The 21118-nt window shown below is 36.4% G+C and overlaps 1 pseudogene across 1 annotated transcript in view; it reads left to right on the forward strand.

Annotated features, from left to right (window-relative positions):
- Window positions 1–12619, forward strand: part of LOC308630926 (RAF proto-oncogene serine/threonine-protein kinase-like) — a 29902-nt pseudogene extending 17283 nt beyond the window's left edge. The window contains exons 2-3 of the transcript in view: window positions 9946–10085; window positions 10785–12619. The product of the transcript in view is annotated as an RAF proto-oncogene serine/threonine-protein kinase-like (transcript). The remainder of the gene's footprint in view (window positions 1–9945; window positions 10086–10784) is intronic.
- Window positions 12620–21118: the final 8499 nt, after the last annotated feature.

The raw sequence follows: 21118 nt of genomic DNA on the forward strand, positions 1-21118 counted from the left end.
CTTAAGAAAGCCATCACAAGATATGGCCTTTTTCATCTTGGATCAGAAGCATGAATCAAAATAAACCTCTTTTCTTTATATCTTACCCAGTCTGTGGTATTTTTCTATTAGCAACAGAAAATTAGACTAAGTCAGTGTCCAACCCAGGCAATAAATGGTTGAACTAAATCAGCTCACACTTCTTACATATACAGAATTTGAGAGAAAGTGCAGTTATCAATTGCACAGGGAGACAGTATAGACTCCTGAAACAAGAAGTAAAATAGGAAAGTAGTCTTTCCTCTGCCTCATCTCTGGACTAAGCTCCCATTTGTAAGGCATGTTTTTATCAGAGGTGCTTCCTCTTTGAAGAACTGGGATATTGAACATGGTTCTTTGAGCTTGAATCTTGGCTCAGTCTAAGTCTAACACCTCGAAGAAGTGATGGAAATAGAGAATTGGGGATAAGGCGCAATGTCATCTCAGAGCTGCAATCAGTTTTGTGTATTCGAAGATGATGAGAATTTAATGCAGCTTTGATACAAGGTTTTTGTTTTTGTTTTTGTTTTTTTAGTTTGAAAACAATCACTTAAATACATAAAATACCTAATTTCATTAAAGAAAACTGGAGTCCATATAAGTCAGCATAGATATTGAAGTGTGGTGATTCTTAGTTTGGGTTTTCCCCAGTATTTGAATTTGAGACAAGGATTTGAGTAAAGGTAGTGTTTATTTAGGAAGTGGTTCCAAGAAGCTGAAATAAAGGGGTAGACAAAGTGAAAAGGGGTAGACAAAGTGAAACAGAGAAGAGCCAAAAAAAAAAAAAAAAAAGAGTATCTCCTTGAGTTGAGGACAACTAGAATTTGATTTCACTTGGAACTTTCTGAAGAATCATGTAGAATGTACCCAGAATTGTCTCACTAAAGAATTGGTGGGCTCTTCACTCTCTTTTTACCAAAATTGGCTGAAGGTTGCTCCCAGGAGTGTTAACTACTACCTTCCCCAAACTCCTTCCGCACATTTTCCAGCTAAACCTGCTTGGGCTACTTGACTTTCTATAGCTTCAGAGGAAGCACTGAGGTAAGAGGCAGAGATTCCTTCCACAGCCCACAGTTGAGTTTGAACACTGGCACTGTTTGTAATTGTTAACCACACTTGTGCTGGATAAGGGAATGTGGCTTGGGGCATCTAAGTGTCTGCTTTGAGTTCTAAGAAGCTAAATGGCATTTGTGATCATGCATTTTTCTCTGTTTTATCCAGAGCATGCATTTAAACTGCCCTATGGCTGGGCATGATGGCACACATCTATAATCCCAGTGACTCGAGAGGCTAAGTCAGGAGGAATACAATTTTTAGGCCAGCCAATACCAGCAAAACATTGCTGATTTTTGTTGAGATGACTGCTCTCATTTAAGCAGTTATCACAGACCAGGTCTTGTAATCCTAAGAATTAATGGAAGCATGTATAGATATTTTTTTCATCTCACACTGGAAAAGAGGTCAAAAAAAGATTCAGACTGGGTTTTTGCAAACTCACTTTGAACCAAATTGCTGATGTCTAATACAGGCTTGAAAAATGTTTAAAAATTATTTTGGGGGGGGGAGGCTGGAGTTGTAGCTCAACAGTAGAATGCTGCCTCATACGTGTGAGGCACTGAATTCAATTCCCAGCACCACATATAAATAAGCAAATAAAATAAAGTTCCATCAACAACTAAAAATATATTAAAAAAAAAAAAAACTAGGGGCTGGGATTGTGGCTCAGCGGTAGAGTGCTCGACTAGCATGCGGCGGGGCCCTGTGTTCAAACCTCAGCACCACATAAAAATAAATGAATGGAATAAAGGTTTTGTGTCCAACTACAACTAAAAAAATAAAGTTTTTTTTTAAAAAAAACTATTTTTGGTCTCTTTTACTTGGAAGGGGGACATTTAAGGTGCAATCCTGCTGCTGTTGGATATCTCCCAAAAGGATAATGGATACTGTGGTCTGTGTTATTACGTTGTCAACCCAAATATATTATGATGAACAGGGTTATTTTCACTGTCAATCACCTTGGGAAGAGAAAGACTCCAAATAGTATTTAAGGGTTTTTGTTTTGTTTTGTTTTTTATTTTTGTTTTTGTTTTTTGTTTGTTTGTTTGTTTTGGTTGTTGTTGTTGTTTTGCTTTTCTAGGCTTGAGTTTCAAGAATGTAATGAAGCTACTCATAAAGGGTGAAGGAAATTGGCAAGTGTCTGCCACAAGAAGTCTCATAGTCACCCAGACAGATAGCACTGCAGACAAACCATGGTTACAAAAACAGCCATATTTGGGAGTCACAGATCTGAATTGTGTCCAGCTCACATGAGATTGCAGTCAAGTTTATAGCTCAGTTTTGAAGATATGAGTTGGATTATGCTTGACTCAAAATGCTCTTTCCTAAAACTCAAGTGAAGTGAGTATGCCCTAAAGAATAAGAGTCATTGGATGATGTCATATACTCCAGAGAGGTCAGGAAGAATGAAGGCAATAAATAAAACCACTGGCACTCTGTGAGACGGAGGTCAGGAGGTCAGCAATAACATTTCAGCTGCCATTACAGGAAAATATTGAAGCTAATCACCCAGTTAAAAAGCCTAAAGACAGACAAATAGAAAGAAATGGAACAATTAGCTCAGAACATTCTTTCCATTATAAACTAAAGGAAATGATAAGAGTTTTTATAATTCAAATTTATTTTAGCCATCACACCCCCATATTGCAGATAAAGAAACTGAATCTCAGATTGTGAGTTCCCAAAGTCATATTTTCCCCCCTTATGTATGATTCTTTTAACCATTAGCTTCATCAGGCTAATGTCCTGAGACTAATGTCTTGAGAAACAGAGTCAAATAATGTTTTTTTTTTAATTAATGTACTCTTTTCTACCCATTCACCTTCCCCACTACCAATGGCTATCTGAGAATATTTATGCACAGAATGTCAAGAGCCAGAGGGATATAGTAGTCCCCCTTTATCTGTGGGGGATATGTTCCAAGACTCCCAGTAAATGCCTAAAACTAAGCATAGTGCCAAATTCTATATATACTGTTTTTTTCCATACATATCTATGATAGACTTTAATTTATAATTAGGCACAGTAAGAGAGTAACAACTAATAATAATAAAAAATAATTATACCAATATACTATAATATTATGTGACTATAGTCTCTCTTCTCTTTCCAACATCACTTCTATGATTCTGCACTTTTCCTCCCTCTTTCTGTTATAAACCCTTATATTTGGGATATTAAGAGGAAAAAAAACCTTATAATTACATCTGTACCAGGTAACACAGATAATCTCTGCATCTTGAGATTCTTAATCTTCAAGACCCTTTTGCTGTGTAAGGTAACATATTCACAGGTTTCAGGGATTAGGATATGGACAGCTTTTGGAGGGAAGGAGCATTAGTTTTTCCACCACCCTACTCCTGGACATGCAAAGCACTCTTTTATTCTTCCCCCCCTTTTCACTTGCAAACTAGAGTTCAGTTCATTGGCCATACAATTTCTTATATCAAATATAACAATTAATATTGTGAGTCCACTTAGATTTCCTCTTCATTCAGGTTAACTTGCTTTTATCACAGGAATTCATCCACCTGCTCTATCCTAATAGAGGTTCTCAGGATTCATGAGTATTAATGGTCCTGAGTAAGCCTACATGATATTGCCTTTTGCATATTTTTAATATTTATTTTTTAGTTGTAGTTGGACACAATACCTTTATTGTATTTATTTTTATGTGATACTGAGGATAAAACCCAGGGCCTCACATGCGCTAGGCGAGCGCTTTATCGCTGAGCCACAACCCCAGCCCTTGCATATTCTTAATCCCAAGAAATTTCAAATTTTTGGAGCAAAACTTTTACGAAAACATCACCATAAGGATTATTAAGGCATTGTTTAATGTATGTTTATTCTCTAGAAATCTCTATCCTTTATCTACAGTAGCTAAAAACTTATACAAATAAAACCTCTGGACAATATGCAATTACCTAAGGACTCTGGAAAATAATGTAGCAGATGGATTGTGGAGAGGAGTCACAACTTGAAGAAGGGCATGAGTTGTCCTTATTCCCACACCCCTTTATCTGCTGGATTTGACATACAGGTAACTCTAATAATTCATAACTGTACAACAGCATTGGCAGGTATACCCCTGAGTAAAATCCCATATTTCTAACTGGAGAAGGGGGTCCCTTTGGAGTTGTAGAAAATATGAGAAAAATTAAATTCAGTGCTGGGGAAGGAAGGGGATCCCTTAATTCTATGCATGAATCAACACAAGTCTCAGGCTTACACCCAAGCTATGCATACATAGAATGAATACAAAGTCCTAGCAAAACCTTTGAAAACTAAAATGATGTTAGAACAATTTCTCACAGAAGCTGAGATAGAAGTTGAGGTGTGAATTAAATGAGGATTATTGTCAACTAAAACAAAAAGTAACTAACATTCTCCAGAGGGACTTAAACAGGTCTTGGAGTCTCACTGTATAATATTAAAAAATTCCAGGGTATATTCCAAAATGACTCAATATACAAAGAACCAGAAAAAATGTGCCCAATTCATAAGGCAAAAGACAATCAACAAATGAAAAGTCTGAGATAACCCAGATCAAGAGCAAGATTTTTCTGTAAATAAGCAGATGGGAGGAACATTTTATAGTATATGGGACATATGGTCTCTGTCACAATGACTCGATTTTGTCATTGTAGTACAAAAATGTCACAGACAATATGTAAATAAATAATCATGGCTGTGTTTCAATAAAATTTTATTTATGGAAACCAAAACTTGAATTTCACATAATTTCATGCATCACAAAATGTTATTCTTCTTTTGATTTGGCCCAACTATTATAACTGTGGAAACAAAACAATTATTTGCTCATGAACTGTACAAAAGCAGACAGAAGGTTAGATTTGGCTCATATGATTGCTAACTCCTGACTTAGATGTTGGAAATATCACACAAAGACTTGAAACCAGCTATTAGGATCCTACTCCATGAGGCAAAGGTAAACACTCTTGAAATGAATGGAAAGATAGAAGTTCTTGTCTGAAAAATAGAAATTATCAAAAATAACAAAATAGAAATTTTAAAACACAAAGTTTTGCTTGGACCCAGAAGAGGACAGATAGAACAGAACTTATGAACATTGTAGGAGAATAAATGATTATTTGCATATGACACAAATTTTAGAGTGGTTTTATAAGGTAGCAACCTTGTGGCAATCAAGTAGTAGTCATTTATATTGATTCCAATTTTTTGTTATTACACATAATTTCACAATTAATATCCATCCTTTTCTCAAACCTTGAAATTTTCAGCCAGAAAAAAATATTTAGAAGTATTGATAGATTAATTTTGAAGAGGTGTGGTGTTGGGGATTGACCTGGAGTGATTTACAACTGAGCTACATCCTCAGGCCTTTTTATTTTTTGAGACAAGTTCTCATTAAGTTGCTTAAGGCTTTGATAAATTGGTGAGACTGACCTCGCACTTGCAATCCTCTCCTGCCTCAGCCTTCTGAGTCACTGGGATTAAGGCATGTGCCACTGGACCTGGTTGATAGATAAAATTTTGAAGCTACATACAACATATTGATGTGGTAAATATTAATATCAATATTTGTTGAGCATCTTCTGTATTTCAGATTCTTGTATATGCGTCAAGAACTGGAAAGGGTGAAAAAGAACTGAAAAGGGCCCAAGATTTTACCCTACCTGCAAGCTAGAAAGTTGTTCTGCCATAATTTCATAGAGACATGGGTAAGAGTACTTTGTTACTGATGATACAACAAATGGCATGAGTTTGCATTAGTTCTCAAGGCTCCCAGGTCCCACAGGGATAATCACATATTGGCCTAGAGGGGTCAAAGTACTTGCAGTGGGTTGTGTTTTAGGAGGGAATTACTGAACTTAGAGAACCTAAACCTTTAATAATTGATAATAAGCTTGCCCCTCCTTTGCCCCAGAGGGAGACACTAGCTATCTACTACAGAAGATTGTATAAGTAACAAAACATTGTTCAGAAAAAATGGCATCAATGACTTTCCTCCCAAGTCATATAAAAATGAGAGAGATTTACAGACAATTATCTTCAAATGATATTTATTAATTTACTTAATCTTTTCTATTTTAAAAATATGGAAAGAAAATCACTATGAGTTTAAGTAACTTCACTTGCATATGATCATACAGCAAATAGAATCAGGTATATTGGTTAATTTTCCAGAACAAATAAAGCTTTCTATATATTAAATAGTCTTTAATACTGCAATTATAGAATAAATAAATACAAACTTGATCTTTATTATAAAATAGTAGTCCTTTTGAATTTATTAAGCTGTTCAGTTTATATAAGAAGAAAAAATGCATCGTGGTAGCACTGCAGCTAGAAAGAATGTTTTCCATGAACAGTTATTTTAAGAAGCCAGGATGCTTTCCAGGAAGAGAGTGTATGGGGGTTGAAAATGAAACCAGCCAAGCTGTCAAAGGTTTCAAGAGATGATACTTTAGAGCTAATGCAGAAATTTTATTTTATTGTCAATTTGATTGATTTACTATCTTGGTGGGTCTTCTGTACTGACAGTTATATGGAAGCAACAGAGAAAGCACTGTGGATATTGATTCTTCTATTTGTTGAGGGCCAGAAGAGAAACAATTCTACTTCATAAAACAATCTTATTAAAGAAGTTTATGGGTTTTTTTTACCATCTAATAATTATTTCACTAAGATTTCCAACTTCTATCTTGAGCTCAATTGACATGTTTTAGTGAAATATACTTAATATTCATTTTCTGTAGAAAGGTTACTACTATTGTAACAATAAAGTACCATCTGTATTTAAAAAAAATCAAGATCTATAAAGGAATCAGAGAACTTTTGTAATTAAAGGAACAGATCCTGAAAAATAAGAGTTATAAACTAATTTTTTCTAATTCAATGTATGGGGGGAGTATTATGGTTAAGATATGAGTGTCCCCTAAAAGCTCATGTATGAGAAATGCAAGAAATTTTAGAGGTGAAATTATTGGGTTTTGAAAGTTTTAGCCTATTCAGTGCATTAATCCAAGTGAATAGATTAATGGGATGGTAAATGTAGACAGGTAGGGTGTGGCTGGAAGAGAGTCATTGGGCATGTTCTTTTGGTGTATATATTTTGTTAGTGGTGATATCTCTCTCTCTCTCTCTCTCTCTCTCCTCTCTCTCTCCTGTTGGCTGTGTCCTGAGCCACTTTCTTCAGCTACATGCTTCTGCAATGATGTTCTGTTACACTTTGAGCCCAGAGCAATGGAGCCAGTCATCTATGGACTGAGACCTCTGAAGTATAAGCCCCCAAATAAACTTTTCCTCCTCTAACTGTTCTTGTCAGGTCTTTTGATCATTGGGGGCGAGGGGGGCGGGGTTTGATTTCCACTTTCTTCACTCTCCTGAAATTTCCTACACTTCTGATGAGACACATTCTTGTTATACTGACCTATAACAGCTTAGTTATCTCAGAGCTCATGTCTTTTGAAGGGCTGGATTAATCTTTGATTACTATAATAAGAAACTCTCTTAGGATTGTAGGGATATTGATCTCATTGCATTTCTCATATTTAACTTATCAAGTCAGTTATTTAAGATATGTATGAATGTGCAAATGAAAAGCATATGTTTTTCAGAGAGAGTGATTTTTTCACAAATGCACAGAAGAAATAGTGTCATAACCCTTTTTTCTTCCAAAAACAAAATTATTTCATTCCAGCCATCTGATTTATTGGTTCATGGAATTCAAGAACATATTAAACATCGAACAATGCCACTGAGTCTCAGGAAAAAATGAACCAACATCCTGACTGCAGCTATGATAACATTTTACTCAGACACTGAATTCTAAACAACCACTTTATAAATATTTTTACAAATCTGTTTACACATATTGTGTAGGTTTTCTTGGCCAAAATCATGTGCAAAAGATTTAAGATGTTCTAAAGACATACATATACAACTGTAGTGAAATAGAAATCCCTAAGTCACCATGCAGAGGGGACAAAGGATTCAAGGAAAAGGACCCTCAATAATAACCTCTACAGAATTTCTATAGTCTCCTTTGCCTTTATCCTGATTGTTCTATAAAAAGTTACAAAATACTGTGATGTTTTATTCCCATACATTTTCCCATCTACCGTTTTTTTCTGGTCCACATATATCCCATAGACAGGATGACCATACATCCTGGTTTCCCCAGAATATTTCCAGTTTATGCTTTTTGTTTTGGTTTAATTATTAATAGTGCCTCCTTTTTCCTTTCAAAAATGCAAATAATAAACATTAGGGGAAATTGATTAACTTGAAAACAAACAATAGACAAAATCAATAACACAAAAAGCTGTTTTTTAAAAAAAATCAATAACATTGATAAACTTCTAGCCAGACTACCAAGGAGGGAAAAAGGAGAAGCCAAATATAACTGATATTAAAAAATGATAGAGGAGCTATCATGACCAACCCTCAGAGAGATTAAAAGGATAATAAAGGTATATTATGAACAACTCTATACCCATAAATTAAACAGCTTAAAGTGGACCAATTCTTTTTTTATTTAATTGATTTTATTTTTTAAATACATGACAGCAGAATGCATTACTATTCTTATTATACATATAGAGCACAATTTTTCATATCTTTGTATATAAAGTATGTTCATGCCAATTCATGACGTTATACATGTACATTTTTTGCATTACAATTCTTATTACACATATATACCACAATTTTTCATATCTCTGTATATAAAGTATGTTGACACCCAATTCGTCTCTTCATAGCTGTACTTTGGTAATGATGTCCATCACATTCCACCATCCTTGCTAATCTCCTGCTCCCTCCCTTTCCCTCCCACCCATCTCCCCTATCTAGAATTCATCTATTCCTCCCATGCTCTCCCTCCTTACCCTACTATGTGTCAGCCTCCTAATATCAGAGAAAACATTTGGCATTTTTTTTTTTGTGGATTGGCTAACTTCACTTAGCATTATCTTCTCCAACTCCATCCATTTACCTGCAAATGTCATGATTTTATTCTCTTTTATTACTGAGTAAAGTTCCATTGTGTATATATGCCACAATTTTTTTATCCATTCATCTACTGAAGGGCATCTAGGTTGGCTCCACAGTTTAGCTATTGTGAATTGTGCTGCTATAAACACTGATGTGGCTGTGTCCCTGTAGTATGCTGTTTTTAAGTCCTTTGTGTATAGTCCGGGGAGAGGGATAGCTGGGTCAAATGGTGGTTCCATTCCCAGATTCCCAAGGAATCCATATTGGCTGCACCAATTTGCAGTCCCACCAGCAATGTATGAGTGTACCATTTTCCCCACATCCTTTCCAACACTTATTATTGTTTGGTGGACCAATTCTTAAAAGATAAAAACTACCTAAACTCACTAAAAACAAAATAATAAATCATATAGTCCTATAAATATTAAAGATATCAAATGTATAGCTTAAAACCTTTCAACAAAGAAAATTCTAGGCCTATATGTTTTAATGACAAATTCTAGAAGAACTTTAAGGGTGAAATTAAAAAGCTCTATATATCCTCTTTCAGAAAATATGAGAAGAAAAACACTTTCCAATGCGTTTTATGAGGCTAGCATTATCCTAACACTAAAACTAAACAGTATTATAATAAAAAAATAAAGTCTAAATTCTTCCACAAACATACACACAATTATCCCTTTTAAACTATAGTAAAATAAGAATATATAAAAAGGAAAATACAGAATCATTAAGTGGTGTTTATTCCAGAAATGCCAAGTTGATTGAATTTTTGAAAAACCCATTTAATTCACCAGATTATCAGACTAAAGAAGAAAAAAACATGATTATCTTCATACTATTCAACAAATTTAAATGTTTTCACAATAAACACTCTTAACAAATTAGGAACTGAAGGAAATTGTCTTAAACTGATAAAGTACAACTATAAAAATCTACAACTAACATCACACTTAATGGAAACAGGACAAAGATATTATCTTTTTACCACTGCTATTCAACACTGTGAAAGTACCACAGTGCAACAGGTGAGAAAAATAGAATCATTCAGAATGGGAGGGGAGGATCTTTATTTGCAGATGACAGGATTGTGTATGGAGAAAATCCCAAAGAATATACAAGCAAAAGTCCCCAGAACTCACAAGGGAGTTTAGCAAGGTCACAGGATAAGTGATCAAAATACAATAGTCAATTATATTTCTATATGCTAGCAACAAATAATCAAATTTGAAATTTAGCAAAAACTACTTATATCTATAGTTTAGATATATGTAAGAATATAACTACTTATATCTATAGTTTAGATATATGTAAGAATATTTACATATACCATATATGTTGAAAACTATAAAACACTCAAATCTAACAAGATCTAAGTAACTGGAGAGCTCTATCATGTTCATGGGATTGAAAGACTCAATAATGTTAAGAGTAAATTCTCCTCAATTTGGGGACCACAATCCTAGAGGAGAACCAATGTGAGACAGGAAGGCTTCTCTGAGACTCTCCTTGGGCCTCCAAAAGGGCCAGCTGACTGGGCTTTAGGGTGCATGTCCTGAGGCGCAAAGATGAGGATGCAGACTTACCCCCGGGCCGTCCCTTGGGCTGGAGACCCTCTGGAATGTGAACTCTTCCTGCTCCTTCATCCGTGACAGGGAAGAGGAGTAGACCAGATGCCAAAAGACATTGGAGCTGCCTGGATCCCTCAGCTTTAAATATTGTTTAAGCTGCATCAAGAGCACAGGCAGGCATCTTGGAAGACCATTAGTAATGGTTGTGAACTCAAAGATGTGGTGTTCGATGGCTCCAACTGCATCTTTCCTACAATATTTCATCAGTTTGGCTCTGATGATGACAAACTCACAGATTCTTCTAAGACAAGCAACACTATACATGTTTACTTGCCAAAAAGCAAAGAACAGTGGTCAATGTGCAGAGTGCAATGAGCTTGCACGACTGTCTTATGAAAGCCTCAAGGTAAGAGGCCTACAACCAGAGTACTGTGCAGTGTTCAGACTTCTCCATGAACATAAAGATGAAAACAGCAAGTTTAGATTGGAATACTGATGCTGCATCTTTGATTGGAGAGCATCAAGTATGTTCCCCTCACAACATACAACTTTGCTTGGAGGATGTTCCTGAGGCTTGCATTTTGTGACATCTGTTAGAAGTTCCTGTTAAATGGATTTCAATGTTAGACTCATGTCTACAAATTTCATGAGTACTGTAAAACCAAAGTTCCTGCTATTTGTGTGGACTGGAGTAATATCAGACATTTCTTATGGTTTCTGAATCCCACTATTGGTGAGAGTGGGGCCCCAGCACTACCTTCTTTGACAATGTGCAGCTGTGACAGTCTGTTAGCTCTCTCCAGATATTTTCCATGCCCCATTCCTTCATTTTCAACACTTCCAGCACTCCCACATGAAGGTTTCCTCTCCCAGAGGCAGAGGTTGACATCCACACTAATGTCCACATGGTCAGCACCACCCTGCCTGTGGACAGCATGATGACTGAGGATGCAATTCAAAGTCACAGTGTATCAGCCTCACATTCCGCCCTGTCCAGCAGCTCCAAAAATCTAAGCCCAACAGATTGGTCACAGCCTAAAACCCTGTTGTTGCCAGCACCGAGAGTGAAGGCTCCAGGATCTAGGACCCAGGAGAAAAACAAAATAAGGCCTCACAGACAGATTTAAGCTTTTACTAGGAAATAGAGCCAGTAAAGTAATGGTCTCTACTGGCATTGGATCAGGCTCCTTTGGAACCGTTTATAAGGGCAAGTGGTACTGAGATGTTGCAGTCAAGATCCTAACAGTTGTTGACCTAACCCCAGAGCAGTTCAAGTCCTTCAAGAACAAGGTCACTGTCCTGAGCAAATCATAACACATGAACATCCTGCTCTTCATGGGGTATATGACAATGGAAAACCTGGCAATTATGACCTAGTGGTATGAGGCAGCAGCCTTTACAAACACCTGCATGTCTAGGAGACTAAATTCCAGGTATTACAACTGATTGACATTGCCTGGCAGATGGCTTGGGGAATGTACTACTTGTGTGCAAAGAACATCATCCACAGAGTCACAAGATCCAAGTCACAAGTCAGATGTAAACTGCCTGGCTTCTTTACCAAGAGGTACTTATTCTGACTTAACAGTGAAAATTGAAGATTTTGGTTTAGAGACAATAAAGTCACGCTGGAGTGGTTCTCAGCAGATCAAACAACCTACCCGTTCTATGTTGTGTTGGTTCCAGAATTGATACAAATGCAGGATAATAATCCATTCAGCTTCCAATCAGATATCTACCCTGTGGTGTTGTCCTGTATGAGCTGATGGGGGAGCTTCCCTACTTCTACATCAGATCACCTTCAAGGTGTGCCTCATAGATCTTAGCAAGCTATACATGAATTTACCCAAAGCAATGAAGAGACTGGTGGCCAATTGTGTGAAGAAAATGAAGAAAGACCTCTCTTTTCCCAGATCCTGTCTTCCATTGAGCTGCTCCAACACTCCCTACTGAAAATCAACTGGAGTACTTCTGGGCCATCCCTCCACTGAACAGCCCACACTGAGATATCAGTGCTTGCACAGTGACCACTTCCCCAATGCTGCTGGTTCTCTAGTTGACTTTGAACTTGCACTCAGGCCCCAGAAAGAAGGGAAGCCTGCAGGCAGCACCTTCCTGGCCTTTCTTATGGGACACAGCGTGTTTTCAGAGTAGCTGTTGTTAAGGACCTTCTACATTATGCACTTCGTGTTGCCTTCTTTTCTACCCTTTCAGTTCCTAGGAAAGGAAGCCTTTCACCCTATTGACCTGTCCTACTCCCTGCCCCAGAGCCCAGCCTCTCCAGCAGCATGCACATGGGATGCTGTACAAGAGCTGGGCTCCAATCGTCAACTAAATGAGGAATTTTAGGGCAAAAATAAGTTACTGGAGAGTAAGTAAATGTTGTGAGCACATGGGATTTTGCAAACCAGTTTATTTTTTTTTTATTTTGAGCTAAAGAACGCATCATGTATGATTCCAATTATGTCAAATTCAAGAACAGACAAAATAATCCATAGTTCTAGAGATCAAAAGAATGGTAATCTGCAAAGGACTTAAAATCAGCATACTACAGTGATGCAGCCATGTCAATGTTTATAGCAATTCAATTCACAATAGCTAAACCATAGAACCAACCTAGATGCCCTTTAACAGATGAATAGATAAAGAAAATGTGGGGGGCTGGGGATGTGGCTCAAGTGGTAACACACTCGCCTGGCATGCGTGGGGCGCAGGATTCCATCCTCAGCACCACGTAAAAAATAAAATAAAGATCTGTCCACCAAAAACTAAAATAAATAAATAAATATTAAAAAATTCTCTCTCTTAAAAAAAAGAAAATGTGGTATATATACACAATGGACTATTACTCAGCCTAAAGAAGAATGAAATTATGGTATTTGCCAGTAAACGGATGGAGCTGGAGAATATCATGCTAAGTTAAATAGGCCAATCTCAAAAAACCAAAGGCAGAATCGTTTTTTTTTTTCTGATATGCAGAGAATAATTCACAATGGAGCGGGGGTGGCTAGAGAAAAATAGAGATGCTTTGTATTAGACAGAGGTGAGTGAAGGGAGGGGGGTTTGGGGATAGGAAAGATAGTAGAATGAATCAGACATTATTTGGAAGGGGGTACTGGGTATTGAACTCAGGGGCACTTGGACACTAAGCCACATGCTCAGCCCTATTTTGTATTTTAGAGACAGGATCTCACTGAGTTGCTTAAAACCTTGCTTTTGCTGAGGCTGACTTGACTCTGGATCCTCCTACCTCAGCCTCCTGAGCCACTGGGATTATAGGCATGCATCACTGCAACCAGCTGAAGAAGACTTAGTTATCCTATGTACATATATAATTACATGACCAGTGAGATTCTATACCATGTTCAACCAGAATAATTAGAAGTTATACTCCATTTATGCATAATGCATCAAAATGCATTATACTGTCATGTATAGCTAATTAGAACAAATTAAAAACAAAAAAAGTGGTAACCTGTGTGGGAATCAAGCACAGATGGGGAAGAGGTCCTGGAAACATTCTAGAACAATTTCAGTGATATATATATATTATTTTTCCATCAAGCTCTACATGTGTATGTGTAACCATATACTTTATGTCTTGATTTTTAAAGTCTTTTTAAGTGAAAAAATGAACAGAAAATCCACATATGTATTATCTATTACTGTGCAACAAATTACCTCAAAACTTAGCATCTTAAAACAAGAATTTACTGTTTTATGGTTTCTACTGGAATCTGGGAGAAGTTTAACTGAGTGGTTCAGGCTCAGGATCTTCTCATGAAGTTGTGTCAAGACGCCAGTCAGGGAGGCAGTGCTCTCGAGGACTGACTGGTGCGGGAAGGTTCACTTCTAACATGGCACACTCAAATAGCTCTTGGCAGGAAGGTTCAATTCCTTGCTGTGTGAGCTTCTCCATAGGACTGCTTGGGTATCCTCACAACATGGCAGCTGGTTTCATCCAGAATGAATGTCCTGGAGAGAGCAAGGTAGAACCCACTCTGTCTTATGACTTAATCTTAGAAGTAACTCACATCATTTCCACCATGTTCTTTCTATTCATTAGTTACTATATCTAGCTCACACTCAAGGGGAGAGAAACTAGATTCCTCTTGAAGGAAAGAGTATCAAAAGCATATCAGAATTTGTGAGCCTATTTAAAAACTACTACCCACAGAATAGGGCTACATTACCAAATGTTTGCAGGTCTGGTAGTATGGCAAGAGACAAGATCTGGGAAGACCCCTGCAGTAGGCAGAATAATATCCCCCAAAGATTTCTGTGTGGAAATAGGCTTCTTTTCAGAGATGGTGATGCAGCGCCAAACAGTTCTGCACTCAACTCACTGAACAACCCAGGACTACAGAAATATGCTTCCCAGAGGAGCCTGCTCTGGTACTGTAGAACTTGCCTTTCCCAGCCTGAGGTATACAGTGATCATGGGTGACTTTCCAGACAGAGTGCTCCACCTTTCTGTTTTGATCCTCTCTGAAGCAACTTCCCATCATGTTGAACTTGATCTTTCAGGGACTACCCTTTCTCTCTAGTCATATAACTGTGTATGCAAGGAAGCCAGAAATACTGGTTTTCTTGATGGTTTGGGTTTTTTAAAGTTGTATATGGACACAGTATTTTATTTATTATTATTATTATTATTATTATTATTATTATTATTATTATTATTATTTTAATGTGGTGCTAGGATCAAACCCAGTGCCTCACATATGCTAGGCAAGCACTCTACCACCGAACCACAATCCTGGCCCCGAAAATTTGGGTTTTAATTTTGTTTTTAAAGCATCTGACAAGATATAGTTATGATGGTTCCTCAGTTAATAAAATAATTTTAAAGAATTCTCATTCAATAGAAGAATAGATTCATGTAATCCCAATCAAGATTCTAGAAGAGTTTTTATAGGTATAAGTAAGTTGATTCTAAAATTTCTGGGGAAAGGCAAAGAAATTAGTATATCCTAACCAAATGTGAAAAAGAAAAAGATCAGAAAACTATACAGGCAGCCCTCTGTATCCATGAGTTCCACATCTGTGGATTCAATGAGCCAGGGGTGGAAAATATTAAGGAAAAAACTTGCCTCTGATCATGCACAGACTTTTATCTTGTCATTATTCTGAACACAACACAATACATTAACTATTTATATAGCATTTACATTGCATTAGGTATTATAAGCTATCTAGAGATGATTTAAATAAAGTATATTAGGCAGGGGTTTTAGGCAGGTTACATGCAAACATTACACCATTTTATATATAAGGGATTTGGGAATCACCAGATTTTGGTACCTGTGGGGGGTTCTGGAACCAATTTCCCATGGATACTATATTTCCTGACTATACAAGAATTGCTATAGTTACCAGAGACAGTCTAGCACTGATGGAGAGGTATACATATAAATCAATGGACCTGACAAAAGGGTCTAGAAATAGACTCATCTTCCGGAAGAAAACAAATCATCCAATTTTAAAAATGCTTGAAAGGTATGAAAAGGTACTCTGTGTTAAAGAAAATACACACACATGTAAAAAAGCATATGAAAATATGTCAAACATCTTAGCCACTGGAGAGATGTATATTCAACCACAAGATATCATCACCCACCTATTCAAATGATGGAAAAATAAAACCTGAAAATATCAAATGGGGATAAAAATAAGGAGCAACTGGTACTAATACACATTGTTGATAGATATACAAGATGGTACAGCCACTTTCAAAAGCAGTTTCATAGTTTCTTACAAAGTTAAACACATACTACATATAATCAAGCAAACTCACTCCTAGGTATTTGGCCAAAAGAAATGAAATACTTATTTTCATACAAAAACCTGTAAGTAGATTTTTTTTTATAGCAGCTTTATTCACAATTGTCCCAAACTGGAAACAACCCAGATATTTTTCAACTAATGAATGACTAAACAAACTGTGGTATATACATATAGTTGAATGTTACTCTATAACAAAAATAAGCTTTTGACTCATGCAACAACATGAACAAATCTTAAATGCATCTTAACAAATGAAATAAGCCAGGTTCAAACTTCATTAATATGATATTAAAAAAATATTAGGTATGGAAAACGTATTAGTGATTACCACAGATTGGGAGGTAGGGGAAGAGGTCCACTCTAAAGAGAAATATGATGGAGTTTTGGAAGCAACGATACTGTTCTGTATGCAGTTGTGAAGGTAGCTAGCTGTAAGACTATAGATTTGTCAAAACCCATAGCACTGTATACCATAGAAGTTGAATTTTCCTATATGTAAATTAAATAAAATAAACCAGAATGTGGGTAGAATATAAGATAGAATATGGATGGGGCCAAGTGAATCTGACCATATTACAAATAAATCAAATAGCCACACTGAAGCTGGTGGTGAAAAAAGGGGCTGACCTAAGCAACTCTGGAAAACTGTTTTGACTGGATACTGTAAGGGTAAGAACAAAAAGAACTGTACTCAAGCAATATGCTCTAGTTACAAATCCATTTCTCATAGCAATTTTTAAAATTTAAATTAAATGCATGTTACAGGGTATTATTGATGGCTTGATGTATTGATTAGAAATTTTCAAGACTACTTTATAAGTATTTCAGTTTAAACAAACTAGTAAATATATCCTAGATAATGAGAACCAGGTGTCTTACAGTTAGAGAAAGAAGTTAGTTAAAATTAAGGACAAAGATTAGAATAAACTCTATGGTGCTGGATTTGAGTAGGAGTATCAATATGAACTCAGGCTTTGTTTAATTGTATAAACACATTTACATGGATATGTGTAAATATTATGTATCTACACACACAGAGATACAGAAATCAACACAGATGTTTATGCATATTCTAGGGTTGTGTATATATGTATTTCCTATCTCTATCTCCTGAGAGGAACTAGAAGCAGTGATACCCTAGCATTAAGATTTTTTGCTTCTAAATACAATTCTTTAATAAAAAGAAACCAAGGATTCTTGGAATATTATGCTCTGAGAAGGATACAACCTTACTCCTGTGGTATTCTTTCACAAATGAATAACTTCAATCTAATCATGAAAAATCATGATGAACCAAAGTTGAGGGACAACTTACAAAATAACTGATCAGACCTCTTCAAAAATTCCAAGGGTATAAAAGACAAAAAATGACTGAAGAAGAGTACAAAACAAGTAAACACGATGTAGAATCCTGGATCATACCCGAGAATAATATTAGAACATTAGTGGACACATAGGAGAAACCCAAAAGTTTGTTTAGATTCTGAGTTTTGATAATTGTACCTTGATTATATTAAGATGCTAACATCGCTGGAAGCTGTGGAGAGGGTATACAGGAATCTTGTGCTGTTTATACAACTCTTATGTTAATCTAAAATTATCTCATAATAGAAAGTTTATAAAAACTATCTTGGTTTGGATGAAAAATCATGTGGTTACCCTACCTACACAGGTAATAAAAGATACTTTTGTTTCCCTGTGAATTTTCCCAGTGCTTATTTGTGCAAATACAAAATTCTTATCCTACTTGTTGTATAATATGTTGCTTTTTCAACTTAAATATATCTTGTAGAACTTTCCATGCAAATACAGGGATTTTTCTCTTCCAACTTTTAATGATAAAATAATCTTAGGTATACAGAAAATCTTAAGAATGATATACTAAACATCTTCATACTATCAGCTATATTTCCTTATTTTCTTCTATACACATATGATATTCCATTGTGTGGAGTTAATATATTTCTCATCTACTAGTTACATACTGAAATTTCCCTCGTGCCCCACTGCTGTTGTCAGAGTAGAACAGATAACAGGAGGAAATAGAATCTTGTCATGTTGGTTTGATCCCAGCACTGTGATGGGGAGTAGATAACTAAGAAAATTCTCCAAATCCTTGTTTCTTGTTTCCTCTGCCACTGACCTAAATCCCCAACCCCTCAAATCCTAGAACCAATATTTTACCAAAAGATTCGAATCATCCACATAAGCAGGAACTAGTTGGTAAACTTTATTTATTTATTTATTTATTTTGCAATGCTGGGATTGAACCCAGGGCCTGCCTCATGTTCCACTCCTGAGCTACATCTCCAGTCCTGAATTTGCCATTCTTATTCTCCCATTGTACCAATGAAATATGAAGACTTTGATTTTTTTTTTAATGCTTGCATTTCATTGTCCACAGACCACATTTACAACTCCAAGAGGAAGTGGATGCAGGTAACTTTGCTGCTATTTGTATCACTGCAATGTCAAATCAATGGCAGCTCTACAAGAAGGCAGATGTGTTTTTCTGCCCTACAAAAAGATTATGTAGGGAGTAGATAACAGGAGAATTTTCTTAGTTTTTTTTTTTTTTTTTTTTTTTTTTTTTTTTACAGTCCTGAGGATTAAACTCAGGGGTGCTTTCAGCCTTTTTAACTTTTAAAACAGGGTCTTGCTAAATTGTCCAGGTGGGCCTCCAACTTGGGATCCTCCTGCCCTCAGCCTCTCAAAAGTAGTTGGGATTATAGGTGTGTATCACCATATCCAACTATGTTCCAGGCACTGTACTTGGTATTGAAAACAAAAATAACAAAATTTCTGTCCTAAAATAGTTTACAGTCTACTGAAGGAAATATAAGATATACTATTACAAAGTACTTAGGGAGGGAAGAGAATGACTTCACAGAAGAGACTGAGTTTCTCTTGAGTTCACTGACTAACACCAGGAAGGGCAAGGCTGGCAGAGTGAACAGTTCCTGCAAGCTCAAAGACATACTATGCTAGCTAAGTAGGCTTGAGTTTAGGGTTCCCCTGGGAGTAGATATAGAGGAGGCTGGTGAATTAGTCCACAGCTATTAGCAGTTTGGTCTTCATCTTATTCAATGGAAAACTATTAGTTCAATGAGGGAAACTATTAAATGATAAGCAAGGGCTAAGATAATCAGATTTATAATTTTTAAAAGACCATTCTAGTAGTTATACAAAGGATGCATTGGAAAGGGTGAAAGGAAAACCAGTTAGGAGGCAATTGTAGTAATTTAGTGAAAGAAGATGTGGTCCTTATGAAATCTCTAGGGTTTTTATGAGTGAAATAATCTTTTAGGAAGGAGGAGAACATGTTTGAAAACTATCAATTGAAATCAAGAGGGAAATGGTAGTATGTGTAGGGGAAGTCAATATGTCTGGTCATTTAAAAGAAATAAAATCAGACTTTTGTGTGATGTATGGTACTTAGGATTAAACCTAGGGGTACTCTACCACTAAGTGAGTCACAGGAACGCTTAACTTTTTTTTTTTTTTTAAGTTTGAGACAGGGTCTCCCTAAATTGACCAGGCTAGCCTCCAACTTGCAATCCTCTTGTTTCAATCTCCTGAGTAACTGGGATTACAGGCGTGTGCCACTGCAACCCACATAAAATCAGACTTTGTATATAATGAATTCTCAAGTATCCAGAGATGGATTCTCTGGTGAATGAATTAATTTATTGAAGACTTCAGATTCTTCTTTCAAACTTGTAATCATTTCACTTAAGATTTTATATGGTTTGCCAGATGGTGATAGGGAAAAAGAAATGAAAAACATGATATTTAATCATTCTGGCTGTCTGCTGCTTAATATGGAGATCTGAGGAGAAGGTGAAATCCTCATCACAAAGAAGCCTGAGTTTTATCTATGTAAGTGCACACACGTGTCCCTCATCTCCTAGTTCCAAAGATATATCAGAGGTCATTGCAAGAGGAATCATACATTCTGAAAAAAAAAAAAACTGTTTTTGCATTGACGTTTTGAAATACATTTCTACTTTCCATACTGAAAGCTTTATTTGGTCCCTTCATCTGAATTACATACGCGGTGCTCATTTTTCTATCGCTGGATGGACTCAGTAAGATGATTATGTCAGCTGAGGCTCCTCGGTTAGTCTCTCCAGCTCATGGGGCTTGGCTCTCAGAAGAATCAGAATAGCCAGATGAATTCAGTCAGACACCTGCTAACTAAACGAGGACTCATTTCGGATCTGACTGAATTTATTAGACGGTCCAGGGGATTTTCAGTTGTTTTCTCAGGGAGATGCGAGAAGAGCTTATAATTGTCCTGGCGGTGGTATGCAAAGCCGTGCTGACTTTTCATCATAAAAGGCTCTTCTTTGAACGCAAATACATGCTTTTAAAAAAGCAAAACTCAGAAAAGTCTGCAGTCTTATCATTGCTTTCTCGTTTTAAACTACTTACGCGCGGATTTAGAAATACCTATTCACTTACCTGTCAAGGCAAGAAATAACTTGGGCCAAAGAAATGAAAAGACAAGAGAACAGTCTGTGGTTTACTCTCCATCTCACCATCACGAACGACGAAGAGGGAATTATTATTTTCCTTTAACAAGAAATTTGGGGGGTTTTTTAACCATTTTTTAAAATGCTCGTAAACAAAAATCTATTATTTTTCTATCGTTCAGAATTTACTTGATAACGTTAGTCCTCCTACAACTAAAAGCATTTTCT

Source organism: Spermophilus citellus, assembly GCF_964194105.1.
Source record: "Spermophilus citellus genome assembly, chromosome: 11".
Classification (NCBI taxonomy): domain Eukaryota; kingdom Metazoa; phylum Chordata; class Mammalia; order Rodentia; family Sciuridae; genus Spermophilus; species Spermophilus citellus.